We start from the raw sequence: 13,997 nt of genomic DNA, 5'->3' as shown, positions 1-13,997 counted from the left end.
ACAATTCAAGGAGGGGACGAATGTGCCATATCGCAAGTGTCTCAGATTACAGGGTCTTATGGCATCAGCTATTCAAGTTTTGCCTTTGGGCCTTCTGCGTATGAGGGCATTCATGAAGTGGGTTTTATCCCTCCACTTCAGCCCATTACGCGACCTCTGCCGCTCTGTCACAGTGACGCGCTCGTGCACAGCAGCCTTGCGCCACTGGAGGAGTGCAGACATGTACGCACATGGGACCCCTCTCGGGGCTGTTATGTTGCGAAAAGTGGTAACGACAGACGCGTCCTTAACAGGCTGGGGAGCCACTCAGGAGGGCAGGACGGTGAACGGTTCGTGGCCGAGCGAACTTCGTTCAGCCCACATAAATTATCTGGAGCTCATGACCGTATGGAAAGCTCTGAATCATTTTCTTCCCCGTCTGCAGGGGCATCATGTGCTCGTTCGCTGCGACAATACCACTGCAGTGGCACACATCAATCGCCAGGGCGGCATGCGCTCGCCCAAGCTTCATGCCCTAGCTCACAGGCTTTTGGTGTGGAGCAGGCGGCACTTCCTGTCGTTACGCGCAACCCATGTTCCAGGTGTCCTGAACAGGGGCGCGGACCTTCTGTCGAGGGGGAACCCGCTCTACGGAGACTGGCGACTCCACCCCCAGATAGTGGGCATGTTGTGGGAGAAATTCGGGAAGGCGAACGTAGATCTCTTCGCCTCGCGCGAAAACTCCCACTGTCCTATGTTCTTCTCGCTAAAGGACGAGGACGCGCCCCTCGGCGTGGACGCACTTGCCCACCCGTGGCCCAAAGTGCTGCTCTACGCGTTTCCCCCTGTGCCTGTTAATTCCTACCCTGGCCAGGGTGAGAGAGCAGGGCCTGTCCCTAATTTTGATAGCACCCAGGTGGCCCAAGGCACCATGGTTGGCAGAGATAATTCCTCTTCTGCATGCCCAACCGTGGCCCCTCCCTCTTCGCACAGACCTGCTGTCTCAGGCGAACGGGGAAATATATCACCCACACCCGGACAGGGTGGCTCTGTGGGCTTGGCCCGTGAGAGGACAAACTTAAGCTCGATGGGGCTCCCCCACGGGTGGTTGCAACTATACAGAACGCTAGGGCTTCCTCCACAAGGTCCCTATATGACTGTAAGTGGCAAGTGTTTGAAGGGTGGTGTGATGAGCGTGGTTCAACATCATATCAGTGTTCAGTCTCTGATATTTTATGTTTTTTACAAGACCTTATGGATAAAGGCAGGACTTTTTCCACTATTAAGGTCTACCTGGCAGCTATTTCCGCTTGTCATGTTGGGTTTGATGGCTTAACGGCAGGGCAGCACCCCCTCATTCGTAGATTTATGAAGGGTGCCCGCCGTTCTCTCCCAGTTACTAGAAGGACTGTCCCTGAATGGGACCTCTCCATGGTGCTGGAGGCTTTATGTCAGCCACCTTTTGAGCCCCTGGGAGGCGTTTCCCTGAAAATTCTGTCTTTTAAGACAGCGTTGCTCCTGGCCTTAGCATCAGCTAAACGTGTCAGTGACCTACATGCACTCTCTGTTCATTCCTCGTGCACTAAATTCTCTCTTAGTGGAGATAAGGTTTTTCTTAAGCCTAACCCGGCCTTTATGCCGAAATGCTTCCCAGCATTCTCGTGTGAGGTAATGGAGCTTTCCGCTTTTCACCCTCCTCCTTTTTCATCTGAAGAGGATCAGAGGCTGAATGGTCTGTGTCCGGTCCGTGTCCTGCGGGCTTACTTGGATAGGACCAGTGCTTTTCGGAAGAGCAATCAGCTCTTTATCTCTTGGGCTCCTCCTCACTCGGGGAATCCCATTTCTAAGCAACGCCTCTCACATTGGCTTGTGGAAGCTATAATTTTGGCTTATGAATCTTCAGGAGTGCTGCCTCCAGAAGGCATCAGAGCCCACTCAACGAGGGGCATGGCCGCCTCTTGGGCTCTGTTCAGGGGAGTTTCATTGCAGGACATCTGTTCTGCTGCCAGCTGGGCTTCTCCCCATACTTTTGTACGTTACTACCGACTGGATGTAACCAGGACCCCGGTAGCTCATTCTGTCCTGGGGGTGGGTTCTTCATAGCCCCTCCCCTGTTGGTTCCTTTTTCTTTATATATGTAATATATTTTATATATATATATATATATATATATATATATATATATATATATATATATATACATATATGAAGTAGGGAAAAAGGGGTAATGGGCCGGTTGGCTGTACACATTCATGTCACCGAGCATGCATTAACATTCCTGCTGGGTGTTGTCTTTACTGGGTGCTGCTGGGCTGATATTTATGTTTGTGCCACTAACATGTTTCTTCAGCTCTGCCAGTACACAGTTCTCACTTGTGTGCTTCAGGGTTGCCATGTGTGTAATTACGGGACGTGTCAAGCACCGCCTCCTTGGGGCGACCGTTCCCTTTTCTGGCTTGCAGGACCTCACTGTGAGTGTATTGGGCAATCGGGGAGCTGTCCATGTCTCCCATAGGTGGATCTCGAACACGAGATGATGAAAGAGAACAATAGGTTACTCACGTAACCCCGGTTCTCTGAAACATCGAGTGGAGAGATCCACCAAGCTTGCCCCGCTTGCTGCACGAGAAGCGAATATTCTTACTGAGGAGCAGCAGCGCGTGCAGATTGTTATATGCCCTTAGGTAAGGGGCGGGACCTTACCGAGCATAGGACACACGCTTCTGTCTGTCTAGCCAGACTTGGTGCAATTGGATGCTTCTGCAGAGGTCAGGTACGGATGCCCTTCCCATAGGTGGATCTCTCCACTCGATGTTTCAGAGAACCGGGGTTACGTGAGTAACCTATTGTTTACAGTGAGGATTCTCCAAACATGAGGGGGAGTAAAGTATTACAGATTTTAAATTTTTTAGGGTAAAATTAGGACTCAATCTGATAAGATAAAGCAACATTATATGAGAAAACTCTGTTATCAAATTTGTTTTTGTTTTTATTAAAACAATTTCTGTTATTGTTAAATCATTATTATTTACTGCAGAAGGAGAATGAAGGAGGATTTGAGAGTTTTGTGAAGTCTTACTTCAGTATCTCCAGTTTACAGTGAGGATTCTTCAGTACATCAGAGAGCAGCTTCACTCCTGAATCTCTTAGTTTATTCCCAGACAGATACAGTTCTCTCAGGTGTGAGGGGTTTGATCTCAGTGCTGAAGTCAGAGCAGCACAACCTTCATCTGTGACATCACAATCACTTAACCTGCAGAGAACAATGACACACTCTTCACTCTCTCAGTTCACAACACACACATCAGTTCAACAGGAGAATATTACCATTTCTGTGTCTGTTTAATATTCTTTCAAATGTATGTGTGTTTGTGTTTCAAATGTGTAAAGAAACATCAATTCAATATTGAATGTAGCTAACACTTAATCAACCATTTTTACTGACAACGAAAAAGCTTTAATTCAATCAAAACAAAGATTAATAAAATCAGATATCTTTTTAAAAATCAGACACAAAATAATTTGTTTTATGTTTTTCCTTCTGTTTCTTCATGATTTAGTTTTCTTCATAATTCTTCATTTTAGCTCATGTGGTTTATTTTAAATTGTGACTTTTCTGTCTTGTTTCTCGGTTCTCTGTTTCTTGATTTAGATTTGTTTGTTTCTCTACTGAACTTCTGGACTTCTCTGATCTTATGATCATTTATTGGATGATGTTTTTTGGATTTACATTTGGACTAGATCAGTTTCTATAGTATTTCTTAATAACATGTGACACACAGAGTTCACACATAACTCTATATTATTGTAAGAATTGTTGCAATTAAGCACAATTTAAAAATATTTCTGTCAGAATATCAGATCATGTGACTCTCAGATGATCTTCAGTTTACAGTGAGGATTCTCCAAACATGAGGGGGAGTAAAGTATTACAGATTTTAAATTTTTTACGGTAAAATTAGGACTCAATCTGATAAGTTAAAGCAACATTATATGAGAAACTCTGTTTTAAAATTTGTTTTTGTTTTAATTAAAACAATTTCTGTTATTGTTAAATCATAATTATTTACCGCAGAAGGAGAATGAAGGAGGATTTGAGAGTTTTGTGAAGTCTTACCACAGTTTCTCCAGTTTACAGTGAGGATTCTTCAGAACATCAGAGAGCATCTTCACTCCTGAATCTCTTAGATTATTCAAAGACAGATCCAAATAATTCAGGTGTGAGGGGTTTGATCTCAGAGCTGAAGTCAGAGCAGCACAACCTTCATCTGTGACATCACAATCACTTAACCTGCAGAGAACAATGACACACTCTTCACTCTCTCAGTTCACAACACACACATCAGTTCAACAGGAGAATATTACCATTCCTGTGTCTGTTTAATATCTTTTCAAATGTATGTGTGTTTGTGTTTCAAATGTGTAAAGAAACTCAAATTCAAAATGATACAAAAATATATAAATATGAATGTAGCTAACACTTAATCAAACCATCTTTACTGACAACGAAAAAGCTTTAATTCAATCAAAACAAAGATTAATAAAATCAGATATATTTTTAAAAACCAGACACAAAATAATTTGTTTTATGTTTTTCCTTTTGTTTCTTCATGATTTAGTTTTCTTCATAATTCTTCATTTTAGCTCATGTGGTTTATTTTAAATACTGTAAATGAATCAATTGTGACTTTTCTGTCTGGTTTCTCTGTTCTCTGATTCTGGTTCTTGATTTAGATTTGTTTGTTTCTCTACTGAACTTCTGGACTTCTCTGATCTTATGATCATTTATTGGATGATGTTTATTGGATTTACATTTGGACTAGATCAGTTTCTACAGTATTTCCTAATAACATGTGACACACATAGTTCACACATAACTCTATATTATTTTAATAGTTGTTGCAATTATGCACAATTTACAAATATTTCTGTCAGAATATCAGATCATTTTACTCTCAGATGATCTTCAGTTTACAATGAAGATTCCCCAAATATGAGGGGGAGTAAATTACAGATTTGTCATTTTTTAGGGTAAAATTAGGACTCAATCTGATAAATTAAAGCAACATTATATGAGAAAACTCTGTTTTCAAATTGGTTTTTGTTTTAATTAAAACAATTTCTGTTATTGTTAAATCATTATTATTTACTGCAGAAGGAGAGTGAAGAAGGATTTGAGAGTTTTGTGAAGTCTTACCACAGTTTCTCCAGTTTACAGTGAGGATTCTTCAGTACATCAGAGAGCAGCTTCACTCCTGAATCTCTTAGTTTATTATCAGACAGATCCAGTTCTTTCAGGTGTGAGGGGTTTGATCTCAGAGCTGAAGTCAGAGCAGCACAACCTTCAACTGTGACACCACAATCACTTAACCTGCAGCAAGATAAAAAAGATGAGATATGAACCAACACCAGCTTCAATTTAAAATATAATCTTACAGACAGTAAAAACCTACAAATAAACAAACGAAGTATATACGGTATATACATTTTCATATCATGACAATTGCTAAAGCATTTATAACTATACATGTTCATATCACTTATTGAATTACAAAATGGGTTGAAAGTTAAATAAACTTTATTGTTGTTATTAATTACAAGATTTAGTTACTTGTTTTTTTTTTTTTTTATTAAATTGATCACAAAGAAAGTAACTTTGCAAAGATCAAACCACATAAGATTCAAAGAGACATGGCGGCTTTCAAAAGTCTGAGTCTGACTTTATGGTTTATGGTTTATTTTAAATTGCATATAATACAATAATGGTAATATTTTGAGGGAAAAGTGCAATTGAAAAAGAAACAAGAATTTCAGAGTTTTCTAGTAATTTGGCATGTCTTTATCATTATTGTTTTAACATGTTCTGTCAACTATAAAAACATCAGAAAAATAAATTGCACATGACCAGCTCTACATAGAGGATGTCGATACAGAAGCCTGTTATGAAGTATTGTTGAAAGCAGTTTGCTGCCATTTTTTAAGGATTGTGTTCACTCATTAAAATAAATTGAGTAACTTTTTCTGAACGGCTATACTTCCCTCACACTTCAGCTGTTGTCTGTCTGCCTGTCTGTCTGTCTGTCTGTCTGTCTGTCCATGAAAAAGTTTCTTCACCTGATAGTGACCAGGTGACACACACTTATAGGGAAAATACAGTCATTACAGAGGAGCAATGTTAAATACAATTCACTCAAGACATGCTGATTCTTGATTTCTTTTATCCTTTCAGTAATTCTCTCATGTCTCTTCAGTGGCTTCTGATTCCTGTTAGAATCTAATTGAAGACACTCTTGTCAGTCCTGTCCCTCATTACATTAAATTCCACATCAAGTCATTACATCATGACCAGACCTCTATGATCTCAAATGAACCTCACAAAAAACTCTTTGGTGTTAGTGTATCTTCTGCTACCTGTCCTGATCAGAGACATTAGTGTGATTTCCCCTTTGGAGCCTAAATGTGATGATGTTTTAACATTGTTGTGATTATTGTGAGTGTTACTTACTGAACTGATCTGGATTCTTTAATCACAGGCAGCAGATACTGAAGAACTTCATCTGCTTTAGTATGTGCTCCAATAAACTGTTTTAGATCAAACTCATCCATCTTCTGCTCTGAGGTCAACAACACAAACACTACAGCTGACCACTGTGAAGAGGAGAGTTTTGTTTCTTTTATATTTCCAGATGTCAGATAATCTTGTATCTCTGTCACAAGTGAATCATCACCCAGTTCATTCAGAAAGTGAAACAGATTGATGGATTTCTCTGGAGACTGATTTTCGCTGATCTTCTGCTTGATGTATTTCACTGTTTCCTGTTTGTTGGAGGAGCAGCTTCCTGTCTGTGTCGGTAGTTCTTGTAAGAGAGTCTGATTAGACTCCAATGAGAGACCCAGAAAGAAACGAAGGAAAAGGTCCAGATGTCCATTCTTACTCTGTAAAGTCTCATTCACAGCTGTCTGATGCAGGTCAAACATAGAAAACTGTTTTGTTTAAATATGTTTCATAAACGTCAAAAATGTTGAGAACAGACTTTGTTTGGTGATTTGTTCAAACACATTCATGTTGTTGTTTGTAAGGAGAGGTGCACATATAGAGCTGCTAGATGTTCCTGAATGCTCAGATGAACAAAGCAGAACACTTTCCCTGATACAACCCAAACTCCTCTCTGAAGATCTGAGTGCACAATCCTGAGTACACTGATGCTTCTGTCACATCAATGTCACACTCTCTCAAGTCTTCCTCATAGAAGATCAGATTGCCTTTCACAAGCTGCTCAAAAGCCAGTTTCCCCAGTTTGAGGATCATGTCTCTGTCTTTACTTTTCTTCTCATAGTCCTTCTCATGTTTGATGTTTGTCTGAATGATCAGGAAGTGTGTGTACATTTGAGTGAGAGTCTTGGGGATCTCTCCTCTCTCTGCTTCACTCAACATTGTCTCTAGAACAGTGGCTGAAATCCAGCAGAACACTGGGATGTGACACATGATGAAGAGGCTCCTTGATGACTTCAGGTGTGTGATGATTCTGTTGGCCAGACTCTGATCTCTGATTCTCTTCCTGAAGTATTCCTCCTTCTGTGGGTCATTGAATCCTCGTACCTCTGTCACTCGATCAACACACTCAGAGGGGATGAGATCAGCTGCTGCTGGTCTGGAGGTGATCCAGATGAGAGAAGAGGGAAGCAGATTCCCCTTGATGAGGTTTGTCAGCAGCACATCCACTGAGGCTGATTCAGTGACATCACACAATCTCACATTGCTCTGAAAATCCAGAGACAGACGACACTCATCCAAACCATCAAAGATGAATAAAACTTTATATTCATCTCTGGATATTTCCATTTCTTTTGTTTCAGTGAAGAAAACCTGAAGAAGATCTAAAAGACTGAGTTCTTTGTCCTTCATCAAATTGAGTTCTCTGAAAGGAAGTGGAAATATGAGGTGGACGTCCTGATTGGCTTTCCCTTCAGCCCAGTCCACAATGAACTTCTGTACAGAGACTGTTTTTCCAATGCCAGCAACTCCTTTAGTCAGCACAGTTCTGATGGGTTTGTCTTGTCCAGGTAAAGGTTTGAAGATGTCATTGCATTTGATTGGTGTGTCCTCTGTTGTTGCTCTTCTGGATTGTGTCTCAATCTGTCTCACCTCATGTTCATTATTGATCTCTCCTCTTTCACTCTCTGTGATGTAGAGCTCTGTGTAGATCTCATTCAGGAGTGTTGGGTTTCCCTGCTTTGCTGTTCCCTCACACAAACACTGAAACTTCTTCAGCAGATTGGATTTGAATGTGTTTTGGACTTCAACATGTTGCGAGTGACTGTAAGATTGAAATCAATGTTAATTTTTACTGGTTTTTGTTATCATTTGTGTTTTGTCAAATATGTCCTTTAAAATAAGTGTATATTTCGTCATGTCATTTTCATTCATTTGAAGAGTTTCTCAGATCTAAAATAGCATAACATTTTAGTCACTGAAAAAATATATTTTAGTTGACAATAATGTGCAAAATAAAAAAAATGTATCAAACTGTAACAAACCAAACTTTAAACGAATATTGTTTTTTTGTAATAATGTTTTTTTTATTATTATTATTAAATCTAATTATAACACACACACACACACACACACACACACACACACACACACACACACACACACACACACACACACACACACACACACATATACACTCAACATTTAAACCCCACAACACCCCCTCCCCAACCCTCAACCCTGCCTCCCCAAAAATCAATCCTGTGGTCACACATAGGGCGGCATCTAACGACTATTTTGATAATCGATTAATCTAATGATTATTAGAACGATTATTTTACCATTTACCGATTATTGCAAACATTAATCATTAGATCTTAACTGATTATTCAGCTTGTGGCCCGACTTAACAGGTTGTATTAAACATGTTTACTAACAATAAAGAGGATAAAATCATCTTTTAAAAATACCTTTAAATGACATTCACTGAATTAACGTGTAAAAGATACTTTTTATTAAGTTTAATTCAGTAATGAAATTCACTTCAAAAAATCCTATTATCATAAAGTTTTTTTCTTGTTTTCCATTTAAAATGGTTTAAAAAACTAAATACATTTACTTGAGAAGCAACATATAAGATATTTAGACTTGCTTTAAGAGAATGCATCTTAAATATAAGTGTATTTTGTATACAAGTGTATTTTATCAATTGGCTATACTTCTGCGAATGCAGTAAAGACAAAATATACTTATATTCAAGATCTATTCTCTAAAAGCAAAGTATAAATATCTTATATGCTGCTTCTCAGGTGAATGCATCATTTTTAAAAGGATTTTTAGATATTTTTAAATAATAGCATTTTTAATATTACATTCAACATTCTTAGAATTTTTTTTTCTTCTGCAGTATAGCTGCTAAGAAAAAGTATGTTGTTTTAAGGGAGTTTTTATATTTATTTTGCAAAACAAGCCAAAACAAAATAAAATCAAAACGTATTTTGTTGCAGTGTATAATGGGGCAAAGACTGAACCTCTCTCACATTTCTGTTCACTTCAATCCATCTTTAACTCGATGAAAAAAACTCCCTCTTATTAATAAGCAGCAAATTGCCAATTATCTTTACGCTAAGAAATGCGCAGTGATATATTATGATTCAGTAAGTCGCGAGCCATCACGTCATAATCTAGCTGCAGCAAGTGCGTGCTCAAGGTATGAATGTCCCTGCAACAGAGTGTGCCTCTGCCGGGTGCAGTTTCAATCTCTCCCCCTTAGATCGGGACTTTTGCGCAACTCATAGAAGAGGCACTGACCACACAGAGAAATGCCAGTTTCAGAGTTTGTAGTTATTTGTGTTACGAATGTAGGTGAAGGCAGACGAGGGGCGAGGATCTATTTGCAGTGGTCTTTATTGCAACAAAAATGGAAACAGACAAAACAGGAACAAAGGAAATACCCGCACTGGGGAAAAGAAAGCAAAAACACGGAAGACATACGATGGGTTCACAGGTAGGATAAACATAGACGGAGAGCACAGAAACACGCATCCACAAACATTAACGACCGACAGGGAATGGAGAAACAGTAGGGTTTAAATACACAAAGGAACAAACAAGGGAATAAGGGACACCTGGGGCAACAATCAGGGAAGGAGAAACAATCAGGGAAAACGAATCATAAAAAGAAACTACAAAGGACTACAAAAACCAAACAGGAAACAGGAACTAAACTAAACTTCAACATAAAAGCACAAAAACAAAAAGACAACAGTGAACATGACAATTTTAATTATCTGCTTCTGTTTTATTTTTACTTTAATAAAGCTATAACATATTAAATATAACTGCATTTAAGATGTAACGCCAGGGTGTTTCCTTTAAAGAGCTCAGGCTCCGCTTATTCCACAACGAGAGTGCTTCTGAAATTACTTATTTGTTTCTTTTGTATAATTCCATCATACATTGGGATCTACATCACCTGAAGCTGTTTTGAAAGTTTAGATTGCATCTGGACTGTGAGATGAGAAATTCTTCCTCTCATCAGTCTTACGCGAACTGCAGTGCTGCTCTCACGTGCAATCGTTATAGTTTAATGTGATCCCATGTTACATTAAATGAGATCAAAAGGATTATTCGACAACAGAAATTTTTGTCAATAATTTTTTATTGTCGATAATGTCGATTAATCGTTTCATTCATACATACATACATATATACACATACAATCATACTCATTTAAAACTATACTACAGTACTCTCTCCACACCCCACCTGAAAGCCCCCCAAAAAATTCCAAATACCTGCCCCATTTCCGGACAGACAAATCTAAATAACCCCGTCTTCTCAATGACACCTTCTCAAAAGCCGCTACACTCCCCATCTCCGTGCACCACTACAGATATGGGGGTTCACCAGCTGACCTCCAACACCTCAAAATAACCTCCCAGTTCTCTATATGACCATCCCCCACATCGATGACCACCCCATCGCCCAGAACACAAAGTTTGGGGCAAAATGAAACCTGAGTGCCCACCACGTCACACACAAAATTCTGAACCTTCAACCAGAATTTCTGGATCTCAACACACCACCAAAAAACATGGGCAATGTCTCCATCTTCCGATTGGCATTTCCAGCAGATGGGTGTGTCTTTAAGTCCAAGCCTATACAGTCTAGAGGGGGTCCAATAAAATCTATGCAAAATGTTTAATTGTATAAGACACACCCTTGCATCTCTAGATGCTGACTTAACATTTTGAAGAATCTTAGCACACACACCTTCCTCCAATGCCAAGTTGAAATCTTTCTCCCATACTCTCTTGAGAGAAGTTAAGGCTCCATCCCCCAGACTCTGAATTAACAGGGAGTAATACACAGATGCCTCATGACCTTTTTCCAAAAGCCGCAATCACCTCTCCCAAAGCATCTGCCTCCATAGGGTGGTATGTGCTACTCTATGTGGCGCAGTTATAAACAACTATAAAACTGAGGTCTGGGAATCCCAAAATGTTGGATCAAGTTTTCAAACGATCTCAACACTCCACTTTCATATAGGTCACCGAGTGTAGCAACCCCCCTCACAATCCACTCTGACCAGCAGAAAGGGGACTTGCAAATAAACAATCTTGGGTTCTGCCATATGCTTGAGGCAAAATTTAAATAAGTGTCCGATTTAAACAATCTGGACACTTTATTACCTACCGAGTGTAAATGCTAAATAACGGGGTGTAACTTAACTTTTCCAATTAGTTTGATAGAGAGGCTTTGTAATGGCGAAATAGCGGCAAGAACTGCCTGTTCAATAACAAACCAGGGAGGGGCTCTCTCAGGTGGAAGTGACCAATGAGCCAAATGTCTTAGACTGAATGCACAGTAATAAAACACAATCTTGGGCAGGCGTAGCCCACCTTTGTCTATCAGCCTATGTAACTTTTCCTAAAAAAATAATCCCATTCTACCATATCAAACACCTTTTCGGTGTCAAGTGAGATGGTACCGATTGGAGACTGATCATTTGGTAAAGACCACATGATATTGATGAGATGCCTAATATTATCAGAAAAGCTACGGCCCGAATAAACCCCATCTGATCTATATGTATAAGAGATATCACAACCTTACTTAATAGGTTAGTCAGAATTTTTGGCGATTTTTACATCTAGTTGGATCAGGGAGATTGGAGGGTTACTCTTACACTCACTTAGACCTTAGTCCTTTTTAAGAATCAGACTGATCCGGGCTTGTGTCAGGGTTGTGGGAAGCTTTCCATTCTTTAATAATTCAGTATAAACTTCTAACAAAATTGGGGATAGTTCTGTAGCATAGGATCTAAAAAATTCTGTGGCAAAACCATCTGGCCTCAGATTCAAGAGAAATAATGTTTTGTCAGTCATCAGTTTTGGAAGATCTAATGGTTCCACAAAGTTTCTAATATCTTCATTAGTAGATGAAGACGTGGAACTATAAAGATCAAGATAGAATTCTTCAAAAGCATTATTAATATCAATGGCTGAGGTAAAAATTACACTACCAGCAGATTTCACAGAGGGAATTGTAGAAAGAGACTCTCTCTGCTTTATATATATCTAGCCAAAAGCTTCCCTGCTTTGTCCCCTGACTCAAAGTATGACTGTCTTGCCCTAAATAACCAAAACTCCACTTTCAATGACAAAATAGTATTATATCTATATTTCAATTGGATCCATTCTCTGAGGCCATCGGACGACATCCGGCACTTCAGCTCTGCCTCAGCACTTTTAATATTTCATTCAAACGCCACGAGTTCTCTTGCTTTGGATTTTTTGGTGAATGAAGCATACTGTATGATTCGACCCCTAAGAGCTGCCTTAAGTGCCTCACAAGCCACGCCCACAGAGCATACTGAGGACCAGTTATAGTCCCTACCAGATATGTTCAAAAGTCTCCAAATATCATTAAGATCAATATTTGTAAACAACCTGTAAAGCGTCCATGTTGCTCTAGGGGGCCATGTTGCTCTAGGGGGCTTTAAAGACAGTTTTGCATCACTATGATCAAGGAATGAGTCCATCAAAAGATTAAAGTCACCTCCCAATATTATATCATGAGGGGTGCCAGCAGCTTGCAACATCCCTTCAAGATCTATAAAAAAAGCCCTGATCATCAGCATTAGGTGTGTAAATATTAGCCAAAATTAGACTTTGCCCCCTGAATTTCTGCTAAAATAATAATGAATCTTCCTAATTTATCTTTAAACTGTTTGAGACATTTGAATTGTAGATACACTACATCATATTTCTCATGTTTAAGAAAATAAATAACCTTCCTTCTTTTCATGGGGCACCCTAACCCATTCACATTCCATGTGGAGAGAGATAGTACACTCATATTAATATTTGACATTTTGATATAATAGAAAAGATACATGGTGTGCCAAAACTAAAATTATGAAGACCCCATTTAAACATTAATGCAACAATAAAACCCTGAACTTCCCCTGAAAAACGTGTGCATTAACCCTGCACAAGACAGCTCCAAACGGCATCGATCCCTCTAAACTCAAAGAGTCCATGTACGCCTACGAGCCCCCACGACAACTTGGCCATCGATTTCCTAAATTTTGCCTCAAAAATTTGTAAGTCCCCGCCAATAGGCAGAACAAACACAAAGAGCGTGTAGACTCATTTACCAAATGGTCTCGAAGGTGTGTTCCTTCACAAAACAAATTCCAGCAGATGTAAAGCCTTTCAGTTTCCTCGGACAGACAAACAAATCTTCAGTGAGCCAGCTGATGAGTGCAGCAGGTGACGTAATCATTCCCACTATGTCCCATGAAAATACTCCACAAATCATACTCCAGCCAACAGGGGGCATAAACACAAGGAACTAACAGATTAATCCATAACTGTCCCAAAGCAGTGTTATTTAACAAAACAAGCTCCAACCGCTAAGTGGAACCAGCACAAAAGGGAACAAAACATGCATCCCGGTTCCTCGGATGGTGAAGTGTCAAGGTAAAGAGTAGGGGTTTAACCCCGGTGTCCTAGCC

The 13,997-nt window shown here is 39.6% G+C and overlaps 1 protein-coding gene and 1 pseudogene across 1 annotated transcript in view; one reads left to right on the top strand and one right to left on the bottom strand.

The window, feature by feature from the left end:
• LOC127650380 (NACHT, LRR and PYD domains-containing protein 3-like) overlaps window positions 1–13,997 on the top strand; it is a 1,539,373-nt gene that overhangs the window by 555,057 nt on the left and 970,319 nt on the right. The gene's annotated exons all lie outside the window — the stretch shown is intronic.
• The window catches only part of LOC127650389 (NACHT, LRR and PYD domains-containing protein 12-like), a 201,273-nt pseudogene that overhangs the window by 110,425 nt on the left and 76,851 nt on the right, over window positions 1–13,997 (bottom strand).

Source organism: Xyrauchen texanus, chromosome 10, assembly GCF_025860055.1.
Source record: "Xyrauchen texanus isolate HMW12.3.18 chromosome 10, RBS_HiC_50CHRs, whole genome shotgun sequence".
In the NCBI taxonomy this organism is placed as follows: Eukaryota; Metazoa; Chordata; class Actinopteri; order Cypriniformes; family Catostomidae; genus Xyrauchen; species Xyrauchen texanus.
The sequence above is the reverse complement of the archived record's forward strand: the minus strand, read 5'-3'. Positions and strand labels throughout refer to the sequence as shown.